This window comes from Suricata suricatta, chromosome 9 (genome assembly GCF_006229205.1).
Source record: "Suricata suricatta isolate VVHF042 chromosome 9, meerkat_22Aug2017_6uvM2_HiC, whole genome shotgun sequence".
Taxonomy (NCBI): domain Eukaryota; kingdom Metazoa; phylum Chordata; class Mammalia; order Carnivora; family Herpestidae; genus Suricata; species Suricata suricatta.
Window position 1 is genome coordinate 12,019,780 of NC_043708.1, and position 14,325 is coordinate 12,034,104.

Sequence of the window (14,325 nt, forward strand, 5' to 3'; positions counted from 1 at the left end):
GCGGGGGGCGGACCCGGGGCGGGGCCTCGAGGGCGGGGTGGGAGCCCCGGGTCCCTGCAGGTGGGGGCGCCCCCGGAGGGATGCGCGGGCCGAAAGTTTTCCCAAGCCCGGGTATGAGCGGCAGGCGCGGGGCGTTGCGGCCGGCGGAGCGGTGTATTGCTGCCTGTTGGCACTCATCTCTGAGGCTGTCTTCGCGGCGCCCCCGTCCCGCACAGGTGACAGATCTGTCACTGCATCCCGTCCCGGGCGAAAGTACACTGTTCCTCAGTGTAGAGCGAAGGACGCTTTGTTTGGGAGCCTGACTTGCTTCTCCCTTCCTATCCTTCCCTAGAGGTGGTCCAGGTGGGGGGTTTGTGGAACCATCCCCTAAGGTGCCGGGGTCTTGTACTGATAAAAGGGTGGCAGTTCCCCGGGGAATTTCGTGAGTGCAGAGTCTTGTGAGGTAGATAGGGATCGCGGGCGCCAGGATCTGTCTGAGTGCTTTTATTTGCAATTATCATGAAATACTATACTTGGCCTTGAATTCTTTTGAAGGTCTCTTGAGAAGAAGGTTCTGTAAATTTCAAGCTCTAAGTAAAAGCAACTAACTAGCCCGGTTAAGCGCTCACGTTCTCATGTTATAACGTTTGAGATCACTAGAGTTGTCCCAAGGTTCATACTCGTGAGATTACTTTATTCGTTGTGTGGGTCCGAGTTGTTCATTTTGGAAAATGATTATTTTGACTAATCAGTACAGTTTGGGCTTAGATTTGTGGAGCCCAGTCTCCTATTAGAGACACTTTTTCATTTCTGGACAATACATTTTAATATATTTAACGAGTTTGTTATTACTATTAAATATTCTCGTGAGCATCTCTTAAGGTTTATGATTCAGCTTCTTTGGCATATGAAGACGTAGATACCGTGCTGATACAGTAGACATCAGGTGCACACCTAGTACACCTTGTTACCATTTTGAACAGATTGTAAAGTTAGACCTGGCACCTGTTCTTTTAGTTTTTGATATTTCTAAGGAGATTGCTGGTTAGCATTCCACAGAGTGCCAGTGTGGTAACTTAATTTAAGAGAGTGTCAAATGCATGTTTACTTATTCAGCGTTTTTAAACCTTGGTGGAATTTTTTTTTTTTTTTTTGGTTTTTGTGAATTTCTTATGTATCCTGAGCTAGTTACACCATAATCTTTTTGAATTCCTAACATAACCTGTGTGGATTTGATTGGTTTGATTTTTCTCTCTCAATTTAATAGGCAACTTGTGTTTTCAAAGAGCCATGAAGTTAGTTTTTTTCAGCAAACATTTATTCAGTATTAAAATCTGATTTGTGTCAGACAGGCTCGGTGTCGGGTGCTTTGTGGTGTGCAGATTTTGAATTTCTTTCTTTCTTTTTTTAATCTTATGTAACAATTCGCTGATTTATATGTGTAGAATTGTGCTGTATCACAAGAGCTACATAACTCCTCAGCTCTTGGCCAGGGTGCAATGAGCAGTTCTTTGCTAAGTGACCAAAGAGTACCCTGTCTGTTATTAGCAGTAGACCAACTGGTCAGTTTCTGGGTTTTGCAAACAATGCTAGTTTTGTAGAAAACAATGAGTACTGCTTTATTCTCCTTCTCTGCCAGCCCTGTGAATCGTCACCTTCAAGTGTGCATTTTAGAAATTTTGCTGGTAGATGGTGAGATTATACTGAGTTCATTAGTACTGTTAACTGTCAAAGGAAATGAAGAGTCATTTTGATTTATTGCTGAACACTGGGACAACTGACCGGATACAGTGGTCAGAAATACTGTTAAAACATAACTTGAAAGATTTGTTCATCTTCAGCCAACTGCGTTCTTGTCAGCATGTGATGCTAAAATAAGCATCAGAGTAATTTGATCTGCTGTGGTCCTTCGCTTCTCACAATGTGGACAAGCATTATAGCCATAGCACCTCAGCAGCTGGTGGTTGCCCGTTTGTGTCCAACACCATACTCTATGCTGTAGAATGAATGAAAAGGCAATGAACGTCACATGGAAAGGGTTCCACTTATGTAGACATGGAACGTGTTCCAGTTGTGTAGACTGAGTAGCATGGTATAGCTGGACATGGAATTGGAAGACTTAATTCTACAACCTAGCTTGACCACTTACTCGCTGGGTAGACTTGGGCAAGGCACTTCAACTCTTTCAGACTCACTTCTCTCATCAGTGAAATGGGAGAATTGAATGAGACCCTGCTGGAAGAGTGCTAAAGAAATGTGAGACACTCAGGAGATGTTGGTTGCATGTAAATAGCCTACGTCACACTGCTGGCGTGTATATCTTTTTCTGTGTATATCTTGCCTTCTGAAATGGACTGTAAACTCCCCATGACCCCCCTTGGCAGCCTGTGTATATTACTTCAATAACTTTTAACATACAGTACTACTGTAATAATGGATTTACTTGTCCGTGTTAGACTGTAGGGTTCTTGGGGGTAGACACCATGTCCTTTGTCCATTTTCAGACCTTGGCATATGGTATGGACTCAAGTATTTGTTTAATGAACTCATTGAATAGATGAAAATCCAGGACCAAGCAACAACCAACAGTTTATTGTATTTCCTAGTATCTTGTAGATATTAAGTAGTTGATAAATTGATGACATTAATTATAAACACTGAAGAATGAAGAGCCAAGGATTGATTAAATCAGCCATGCATACATTTCTTGACACCTTCTGTTTTCTAGGCTCAATGGCACTGATGATACCAAAAATGACTAAGCAAATGTCTTGCCCTCTGATAGAAAGGGAGGAGGCCATGTGAACCAGTAATTACAGTATATTGTCATAATTATAACAACAGTGGGCTGTACAGAGTATAAAAGTAGCAAAGAAGAGGTTAGGACTTTCAGGTTTCAAATAATCAAGTCTCTCTGTTGAACAGCCATGCATGCACACAAAAAAAGAGGGAGGTATTATTGGAAATATATTGGATTATTTTACCCACTCATTTATTCAATAAATATTTCATTACCTCTTAATCCTGAGTGCTGGTTTAGATGGTGGGGTTACAAGACAGATATGATCTTGTCATTGGAAGGGCAGAGTTGCATCAAAAATCCCCTCCATCTTAAATATTTGCTTGTTTCTTAAAATTTTTTTAATGTTTATTTATTTTTGAGAGAGAGAGAGAGAGAGAGAGAGTGCGGGCGCGCACGCAAGCCCCTGGGGCATGAGTGGGGGAGGGGACAGAGAAAGAGGGAGATACAGAATCCAAAATAGGCTCCAGCTCAGCTGTCAGCACAGAGCCAGATGCGGGGCTCCAACTCACAAACTGTGAGACCATGACCAGAGCTGAAGTTGGACACTTAACTGACTGAACCACCCAGGCACCCCAAATCTTTGCTTGTTTTTATGTGAAGGCTTCATGCTTATCCATTGCTGCCTACCTGTTCCCACATGGGAAAGATCATGGTTGCTGACAGACCTCAAGTCTTACATCTTACAGCTGTCGGTATTGGAGAAATACTGCCTTTTTCACAACTTCAGGAATAAACATTTCAGGGAAGGACCTTATAGACCTGGCTTTGGACAGATGCTCACTTTCAGCTCATTCCGTGAAGGCCAGGCAGGGAATGGGTTCATGATTTACTAACATGACAGCTACTGTAGTGAACATGTGGATGGGGGTGAAACCAAACTTGTAGAAGAGAAAGGGTTGCTGGGAAGACATTTCCTTAGATGTCCTTCATTAAGAGAGCGTAACACTAAGAAGATGGTCAAGGAAGGGGTGTTACCTACCTATTGCTGTGTAACAAATTACCCCAAAACTTAGTGGCTTAAAACAACATGATTTCAGTGAGTCAGAGACCCAGGAGTTGCTTAGCTTGTTGGTTCTGACTCAGGATCTCTCATGAGGTCATAGTCAAGTCCTGTTGGCCGGGACTACAGTCGCCTGAAGACTTGTCTGGGGCTGGAGAGTCCCCTTCAAAGACCTCTCTCTCCATCATGTTGTTGGCAGGAAGCCTCACTTCCTTGCCACGGGAACCTCTCCATCCTGCTGCTTGAATGTCCTCAGGATGTGCCAGCAGACTCCCCCAAAACACGCAAGTGGAGAAAAAGAGCAAGGCAGCAGTATTTATGACACAGGGTTTTTGAAATATAATTAACATACCATAAAATACACTTGTTTTCATTGTACAATTTAGTGAATTTTAGTATATTTATAGAGTTCTGCAACCCCCATCACAGTCTAATTTTAGAACATTTCCATCACCCTGAAGAGAAAGGTCTTGCCCATTTATATCAGCCACTCCACATTATCACCCCCTCCCCCGCCCAAGATAACTGCTGATTCTACTTTCTGCCTCTGTACATTTGCCTAGGGACATTTCATGTAATAGAATTTTACAGCATGTAGCCTTTTATTACTGGCTTCTTTCACTGAATGTAGTGTTTTCAGGATTCATCCATGTTATAGCATGTATCTGCCCTTCATTTTTTTAAATTGACAGATACCATTCCATTATACAGATATGCCATGTTTTGTTTATCTGTTCATTAGGTGACTGACATTTGGGTTGTTTTCACCTTTTGGCGTAATGCTGCTGTGTACATGTGCTTACAACCTTTTTGTGTAGATCCATGTTTTTGTTTCTTCTGGGTACATTCCAAGAGTAAAATTACCGGATCACATGGTAGGTCTGTGTTTAACTTTGTCAGTTTTCCAAAGTGGTTTTACCACTTTATGGTCCCAGGAGCAAGGTCCAGGGCCCCAGTTTCCCCACATGCTTGTTAACTCTGGTGATTATTGTTTTGTGTGTAGTTCTCCTAGTGAATAAGAGGTGGTATCTCATTGTGGTTTTGATTTGTGTACCCCTGATAATTAATAATGTTAAGCATCTTTTCATGTGATTATGGGCCAGTCACCTATGTTTGGAGAAATGTCTCCTCAGATCCTTTGCCCATTTTTTAAAAATTTAATATGCATTTATTTTTGAGAGAGAGAGAGAGAGAGAGAGAGAGACAGAATCCGAAGCAGGCTCCAGGCTCTGAGCTAGCTGTTGGCACAGAGCCTGACGCGGGGCTCGAACCCAGGAACCGTGAGATCACGACCTGAGTCGAAGCCGGACGCTTAACTGACTGAGCCACCCAGGTTCCCCCTTTGCCCATTTTTTAACTGGTTAATTTGTCCTTTTATTATTGAAAGTGAATCTTTACATATTCTCAATACAAGTCTCTTACCAGATATGTTCTCCTATAAGGTGGCTTGTTTGTTTGTTTTGTTTTTACAGTATCTTTATAGGTACAAAAGCCTTTAATATTGATGAAGTCCAATTTATTTCTTTTGTTTCTTGGCTTTTGGTGTTGTATCTAAGAAACCATTGACTAACCCAATGTTCGAGAAGATTTATACCTGTTTTCTTTTAAGAGTTTTATGGTCTTAGCTGTTATATTTGGTTTTTTGACCCATTTGTTGAAAGACTATTCTTTCCCATTTTATTGTCTTTCCACCCTTGTGGAAAATCAATTGACCGTAGATGTGTGGATTTATTTCTAGCCTCTCTTTCCTTATGCCAGTACCACATTGTGCTGACTACTGTAACTTTTTAGTGAGTTTTGATCTTGGGAAGTGTAAGTCCTCCAATATTTTTTTTCTGTTTTCCAATTGATTTTGGCCATTCTGGGTCCCTTGAATAACCGTAAGAATTTTAGGATTAGCTTGTCAATTTTTGCCAAGAAGTCCGCTGGCATTCTGTTGGGGATCACATTGAGCCTGTAGGTCAGTTTTAGGAGTATTGCCGTCCTGGCATAGTAAGTCTTCTGATCCATGAACATAGAAGGTTTCTCCATTTATTTAGATCTTCTTTCATTTCTTTTAACAACATTTTGTAGTTTTTGGAGTTCAAGTTTGTGTATGTTTTTGTTAACTTTTACCTAAATGTTTTATTCTTCTTGATGTTATTATAAAAGCAATTGCTTTCTTATTTCGATTTCTGTTCATTATAAGTATGTAGAGATATAATTTATTTCTGTATGTTGATCTTGTATCCTGCAAACCTGCTGAACTAGTTTATTAGTTCTAATAGTTGTTTAGTGGATGTCTTAGGATTTTCTACCTATAAGATCATATCATCTGCAAGCAGAGATGGTTTTCTTCCTTTTCAATGTGCGTGCCTTTATTTATTTGTTTATTTATTTATTTATTTTGCTTACTTGCCCAGGCTAGAACCTTTAGTATAATATGTTCAGTAGAATTGGTAAGAGCATGCGTCCTTGTCCAGTTCCTGATCTTAGGGGGGAAGATTTGGTCATTTATTGTCTTTCACCATTATGTAAGAGGTCAGCTATGGATTATTCATTCTTCTTACAGGGTCAACCCTGTATGAAATTAAGGAAGTACTCTTCTTTTCCTAGTCTGTTTGGATGGTTTTTTTTTGTTGTTGTTGTTATTTATTTATTTATTTTAATCATGAAAAGGCATTGGATTTTGTGAGATGCTTAGTTTGCCTCTATGCAAATGATCCTGCCGTGTTTGTTTTTTCTTATATTGGTGTGGCATATTACATTAATTAATTCAGAGGTGTTAAGCCAGTCCTGCATTCCTGGGATAAATCTCACTTGGTCCTCAGTCCTTAATTCAGGAGGGCTTCAGGTATATTTTGGGGAGAAGCGCCTTCTCCGGTGGCAAGTCTCCTGTCAGATCAGACCCAACATTAATTTCCATTCCAGGGCAAGAAAGAATCTTGAAACCTCAGCTTCCTGGAGACGTAAGTGGTTTGGTGGGCAGGATTGAACTCTTCCTGTGAAAAAGAAGCTGATGCTTGGTGAAAACCCCTCTTGGGAAAAATCTAACATAATAACATGTGTTGATTGAAACTTTACAATTAAATCCATCATGGAGAGATGTCAGTCCCAGAATGCAGTGGGAGGGGGAGTTTGTCACAGTTATTTCCTCTGAGCTTCCATAATGATTTACAGATCTCTTTATGCACCTCCAAGGTGAGAGCACTCCTACATTCCTCTGGTTTGTGAAGGAAGATGAATAGGGTCTAAAATAGAATCTTGCCTTCATTATGTTTGTCCCTAGCCATGTCCCTTTGGGTTCAACCATAATTGTTCCTCCAAAAATCAAGTGAGCTCTCTGGACTTAATACCTTCCTAAAGTATTGAGTGAGCTGATGATCTCACCTTTTGTTTGTTTGTTTGTTTTTAACATTCAGTAGACATTCTTCCCTGTGACTGCAGACAGAATAGGGAGGTAAAGTTCCCAATTTTTAGTACAGTACTTGGTATTGCAGTGACTTTATTTCACACTCAAGTTTTTGTGTAGGTGTGCTTCTTTTTATAACCAGTGTGTCCCTGACAAAAAATTGTGTAAATAATATTTTTGTATATCAAACTATTTGGAATATAGAAGGTGAACTTGCTACTTAAGAGAATTCTGAGGTTAATTCTTGAATTAAAACTTTTTGATTGGAGCGCCTGGGTGGCTCAGTCAGTTGAGCGGCCAACTTCGGCTCAGGTTATGATCTCACAGTTCGTGAGTTCAAGTCCCACATCGGGCTCGCCACTGTCAGTGCAGAGCCTGCTTTGGATCCTCTGTCCCCTTCTTTCTTTGCCCCTTTCCTGCTTGTGCTCTTTTTCTCTCTCAAAAATAAACATAAAAAAAAATTTGATAAAGTCCTCCATTGGTAAGCTTTACCATTGCTTTGTAGATTTGGCCTTACATTGCTGTGTTTGACATCATCCTTACAATTTAGGTAACTGCAAAGAGATAAATGGTGGAGTCTTGTGTGGCTGAATAAAGACACCCCAAGTCCCCCAAGATGTCCATGCCCTAACCTACATCCTGTGAATATGTTTCCTTACGAGGCAAAGAGACCTCAAAGGGGAGATTATCCTGGATTATCCAAGAGGGCCTCATGCAATCCCAGGGTCCTTATAAGAGGAGACAGAAAGGTCCGAGTCAGAGAAGGGGATGTGACCATGGAAACAGAGCTTGAAGTAACGCCATTGCTGAATGGGGGCCATGAGCCAAGGAATGTGGGCAGCTCAGCTACCACCTTGATTTTAGCTCGGTTAGATCCAGTTTCAGACTTCTGATCTTCAGAACTGTAAGAAGACAAATTTGGGTTGTTAATAAATCATGCAGTTTATGGGGTTTTTTTTTTCTTTCTGTTTTTACAGCAATAATAGGAAACTATTAAACCTTGCTTAAGATTGGGTGAGCCAAGAGGTAATTTTGCCCTAAGCCTGGATAATTGGGTATGATAACAATGTGAAGCAGGCAGTTATTGAAGCAACTGTTTTAGTAGAAAATGGTAACAAGTATTTTTCTTAATAGAAGCAGAATGGTGTCCTCTCTAAGGAATCCCCAAGAAGACATTCCTTTCTGATCTCAGTACCAACCCTAGCTGAGCTGCTTTTGACCAGCTGTTCTGTTTTCCAAAGGAACGCTGTGAAGTGGGTCCCTCTTTTATCAAGTTAGTGCTAGAAAGATTCACAACTCAAGCCTGTATCACATGAAATTGTGGTCTGGCATGCATCTCAAGTCTCTTTCTAGTATCATTTTTTGCCTCTAATCTGCCTTCTTTTTCTGTTTTCGTTCTTATGCTTTCGTTCATCCAAGTACTTTGCCTTGAATCTTTTCATAAATAAATAAGCATATAAGAAAATGATTCTAATCACAAATAATATGGGCATTATGAAAAGATATTTGACTTTCTCTTCAGTGTTTTGCTTCTTAAATAAGATCTTTGTCATATGGTGTTCATGCTATTTTTATATTTCTCCTAAAAGAAAAAAAAGTGAGGTCTTTATTAACTAATAGCATTTTTGATTTTTTAAGAAAATGATAAAAATGAGAGAAATAATGAGAAATTTATAAAATAGAGGCACACTTTAAGCAATGAATTCTGTCAGCAGAAGGGTGGAGAGCATAGACAGGGCTCGCTCTGTGCCAGGCCGTTTTCTATGTTAGTGGAATACCCCTTCATCAACTGGAAAATTCGGTCAGCGGAAGCACTCTGTCCTCTGACCACATCAATACTGGAGTGGAATTGTATGTTTTTCCTAAGGGAAAAACTATTCAAGATATGCAATAAGAGTAATGTTGCACCTCAGATCTAGATACGATGCTTTAACAGGACATGAACGCTGAATCCGAGCAGATTTGCAGCGACACTTTCCTGTGAACAGCCCCCATATGTCCTTTGTATGTCTGTCATACATGCATTATGGCTGGATTAGGACCAGTCTAACGGCACACACCCAAATCAAACTCATCACCTAATTTTGCCATGTGTAAGTTGGGTGAAACAACCACATGCATTAAGGAGTGTTGAATTTCTCCTTTGTGTCTGGCACTGTACCAGATGCTGGGTTTTAGCAAGGAACAAAGTCTATGGCTCCTGCCCTCACTGAGCTAAATGTGAGAGAAAGACCTTAAATACGTAATCATACAAGCAGCCATGTGATTGCAGTCGTGATAACTCTGTGAAAAAATACAGGGTTCTGGGGTGCCTGGGTGGCTTGGTCGGTTAGGCATCGGACTCTTGATTCCGGCTCAGGTCATGATCTGACGGTTTGTGGGATCCAGCTCTGCGTTGGGCTCTGTGCAGATGGTGCAGAGTCTGCTTGGGATTCTCTCTCCCTCTCTCTCTGTCCCTCCGCTGTGTTCTCTCTCTCTCAAAATAGATAAATAAACATTAAAAAAAAAAAAGATACAGGGTTCTGTGAGAGAGTCTGAGGGTGGCCTGACATCATGTTAGGGGTGAGAGAAGGCTTCTTCATGTCACTTGCATAGTAACATGCAAGCCGTGGCCCTGGCTGTCACAGGGTGGTGAGTCAGGGGTAGCGACACAGATGGTCCTAATGTGGGAAGCGGCTCGGCACACCAGGGTTTCTGGAAGACAGGCCTCTGTGCCTCGGACATTACATCCAAGCAGGTGAGTCACAGGAAATGAGGCCGGAAAGTTAGCCAGAGCCATTTTGTGCAGCGATCTGAAGGTTGTGATGAGGCGTTCAGGTGTTACCTGAGTGCAGTGTGAGGCCGAGATTAGTTTTGCACTAGAAAAAATGGCTCCCGCTCGTGTGTGGAGAACAGGCAGGAAGACTGCGTGAAGGGAAACCAGTCAAGACTGTAGTAGAAGTTCAGACGGAACGTACAGTTTGGATCAGGTAACAGATTAAGAATTGTGAATATGTTTGTGATGTATTTAGGAGATAGAATATCAGCAGAACTTAGTGTTGTATTCCCAGGGGGGGTTCTGGCTGGAACAAATGTGAAGGTGCTCTTTGTTCAGATAGCGTATTAGTTTTCCATTGCTACATAACACATTACCACAATTTTAGGGATCGTAATAACACTTGTTTATTAGCTCACAGTTGGGTGGGTTAAAAGTCCACCCAGCATGGCTGAAACAGGGTGGTAGCCATGCTACTCTCGCCTGGAGGCTCTGGGGAAAAATGCACTCCCAAGCTCATTCTTGTAGTTGGCAGATTTTCGTTCCTGTAGTTGTTGGCCTGAGGTCCTGGTTTCCTCGCTGGCGTGGAGCGGGGGGCCTCTGTCAGCTGGTAGAAGCTATCTGCATTCTTTCTCATTTGGCCCTTCTATCTTCAGTCAAGCGCCTCGCATGCTTTAACTCTCTGACTTCTAGATATTCTGTAATCTCTAGGCCTGTGTGATTAGGTCAGGCCTACCTAGATACTCTGCTCATCATAAGGCCAGCTGATTTGGGACCTTAGTTACATCTGCAACAATCCCTTTATTGCAAGGGTGTTCTCCTATTCATTCACTCAGGGGGCAGGAGATCATGCAGAACATCGTGGGGGGCTCATCTGAGAGTGCTGCTTTAGGCATGATTATGTGGGGGAAGGCAGAAAAGATAGGATCCAGTTTTATGTGGATCAAAGCAAGTTTGAGATATGTTTGACATGTTCTGTGTGCCACCTCCTAGGTACTTCCATCGACTCATTTAATCCACACAATAAACTTATGAAGCAAGTAGTATTACCGTCCCAGTGTTTCAGACAGGAAGGCTGAGTCTTAAAGAGGCTCCCTGACCTGTTCGGGGTTAGCCAGGAAGTAAGTAGAAGAACAAGTTTCGAAAGCCAGACAGTCTGGCCCAAGTGCCATCTAAGTCACTGTGCTTTTGTTCATTAGTAAGGTGTGGGTCTAAGCTTGGAAAAGATGTCTGTGCTGCAGGTGATGATCCTAGCATCACTGGGATTTAGGTGACATTGAAGGCCCAGGTGGAGGTGAGATCATCTTAGGAGAGACTAGAATGGATAGAGGAAGGGGACTCAGAAGCAAGCCCTGGACAACTTGACAGTTCAGAGCATGGGTAGAAAAGGAGGTCCCTGCAAAGGGACACGGAGGGGAAACAGCCAGAAGAAAAACCAGGAGAGAACCTTGGGGAAGTCCAGGAGGAACGGGGCCTCACGGGCACATGTCTGGTCCGACCGCCCAGCTCACTGCCTTTTCTAGAGTGGCCATGGCCGCGAGTTGGCAGGAGAAGCCAGAGCGGATGGGCTGAGGAATGGATACAAGGACAAACAACTTGGAGAGACCTGGTTCTGGAGGAAATTAGAGAGAGACTTAGACAGGAACGGGGTGGGGGGGGTTCGAGGTGGGTATTTTTGGTTGTTTAATGTGCATGGTGTTAGAACATGCTAGATAACACTAGTCTGAATCCACTACAGAGAGAGAGAGATTGAGGTTGTAACTCCATAAACGTGAGTGGATAGCTGACGGCAGCAGGGTCCCTTAGAGGAAGGGGACGTGAGGTGGGAGCAGAGGCTGGCCTCTGATAAGAGAATGCCACCGCTTCTAGGATAATAAAAGGGAAGAGGGAGAGGATACAGGTGCGTTTGTTGATTTGGTGGCAGGAAGATATGGGAGTTTTGAGCTCATGCGTATTTTTTTCCCTTTGCTATGGATTGTGAAGCAAAGGTAATTCTTTATTCAAGATGAAAAAAAGAACATCATTGTTTAAAAAATTGTTACTCTGGGCCTTTAAACCCTCTCAGATCTAGAAAAACACGCAGAAAGTTGACACAGAATGTGCCCGCTATAAGATGGAAGTTTACCCGGCGTTGTAGAGCCACTTACGGAAAAGCGGTTTTCAGGCCTAGCCATCGAAATGCTTCTGTGCTCTCCCAGAGGTCAGTTCTCTGAACATGTTTTCTGGATCATGCCAAAATTCTTAGTAAGCATAATGTTCTTTTTCTTCTTTTTGAAGTGTTTTATATTTAGTTCAGTTCTTCTAAGTTAAATTTATTTGGTACGCGTATTGGAAAAAAAGGCTGTGTGTTACTGCTTTGTAAGCATTTTGTTTTCTTATTGACTCTGTTTTCGTGCTGGCTCAGGCGCGCCATTCCGAAATCAGTTGGATAAGTAAACATGACTGTTTTATACACCGAGAGTACAGTGAGTCTTCAAGGTAAGTGACCCTGGCAATCAGAGAAAAGTGGGCAGCATTGTTTTAAAGTACACAGATATTAAATATAACTTTGTTCTGCCTCCAGCAAAATGCTGTCCAGAGACATGGTTTGAGGCCCAGCCACAAATCTAAACAGCTTCGGAATAGCTTACCACCTGGCACTTGAAAGGAACCTGATGTGCTAACTACTTAGCGTTTTTTCCAGCTCTCACATACTCCCTGGCACAGGGCTCTTGGAGCCTGCAGACGGAGGCTGAAGATTTTCGACTTCAGAGTCATGTATGTGCTGTGAATACCACGCTGGACACCCCCCAAAGTTAGAGCTTCTCTGATAAATTGTCTTAGAAATAATTTAGTTCTCCCTGACAAGAAGAAAAGAAGGTCTAAAATAGCAGAGGAAGATTTGTTTCTCACTGCATACAATTGTCACCTTTTGACTGAAACTAAAATTAATCCAAGAAGCTTATGTTTTTGTAGCATTGAGTAAGAAAAGGCAAGATTTCATAAGAAAAGTTGTTTTATAACTTTATTAGGCGGGTCTCAGCAAATTAGATGCTAAATACACATTTCCTAGTTGGCATATTAAAAATAAATCCAGGCATATTAAATGAAGATGATTGAGTCAGATTGTGCTCTCACACCTCTTTTTGAAATCTTCCACTTCCTCACAGAACTTACTCCCATTCTCTCCCTCCCTCATCCCTCATCCTCAAACTCTCCTTCCCAGGAGCACATTTGAATCGTCTTGTTGAAAAAAAAAAAAAAGAAACTTCTGGGGCCCTCGAGTTTTTGCTATCGTTCTCTTTTTCACCAGTTTTTGAAAGAGCAGTTTATACAGCTGTTTCTACTTCTTTCTCTCCCATTCATTCTTTGATGTGCAGAGGGCTTCCTCCCCAATCCGTCCAGCAGGACGGTCCCCTCTGAAGTCACTAAGGTCACCCTGTTTTCCTCATCCAGTGGAAAGGCCTCTGTTTTACTCAACCTCTTTCAGAGCAGTTGGTGCTCAAGTGCTGCCGCCATCTTCCCTTTACCCAGGGACACTTTGCCCTTCCTCTTGGTTCTTTGACCCCGGCCTCCATCTCTCTGCATGTCTCGTAGACATTGGTCGTCTATTGTCAGCCCCCTTTTCTTGTAAATGTACATACTGTCCTGGGAAATCAGTCATCATCGTGGCTTGAACTACTATCCAAGTCTAGTTTCAGCGTAGCCGTCTTCAGTGAGTTTCTGTTCAGTGATTCCCAACTGCCTGCTGAACATAAAACAGGCAGGGGGCCCACAGGTACCTTACACTCTCAAGTTGAATAATGCTTCTTCCTCCAGCTTTCCATGTTTTATTTCGTGGGACTGTCATTCTCCATCCCTCTAGGACCCTAATGAGAACCATCCTGGACTTCCTCCCCTACCTTACATTCTCCCTGCCCACCCATCCGCTCTCCCCGTGGCTTCTAACTCTGAAGTGTCTCCTTTGTCTGTTTCTTGCTCACCCACTGCCACTACCACAGTCATAGATCAGTGTCTACCCTGATGGTAATACCTATCATGTATTGAGCTTTGTGTGTTGGGAAACCTGCCATGCATTTTGTGTGTCTTTTTGAATTCTGAAAACGTACACTTGTTGATTATTTTCTCTGACACCTGTAGTGCATAAGCCCATTAAAAAATTTTTTTTAATGTTTATTTTTGACAGAGAGAGACGAAGAGAGACGGAGCATGAGCAGGGGAGGGGCAGAAAGAGAGGGAGACACAGAATCTGAAGCAGGCTCCAGGCTCCAAGCTGTCAGCACAGAGCCTGTCCTGGGGCTCGAACTAATGAGCCTTTGAGCTGTGAGATCATGACATGAGCCAAAGTTGGCCGCTCAACCAACTGAGCCACCCAGGCGCACATAGCCCATTTTCTATCTGTTTCACTTTAGAGTCCA

General features: G+C 42.4%; 1 protein-coding gene and 1 long non-coding RNA gene across 2 annotated transcripts in view; one reads left to right on the forward strand and one right to left on the reverse strand.

The window, feature by feature from the left end:
• The window catches only part of RPS6KA5 (ribosomal protein S6 kinase A5), a 175,390-nt gene that overhangs the window by 503 nt on the left and 160,562 nt on the right, over positions 1-14,325 (forward strand). The window lies entirely within an intron of this gene.
• Positions 1,718-3,791, reverse strand: LOC115301019. The gene is made up of 3 exons (XR_003912943.1): positions 3,762-3,791; positions 2,995-3,010; positions 1,718-1,975 (listed from the first exon to the last, which is right to left on the reverse strand). It is a non-coding gene; the product is annotated as an uncharacterized LOC115301019 (long non-coding RNA).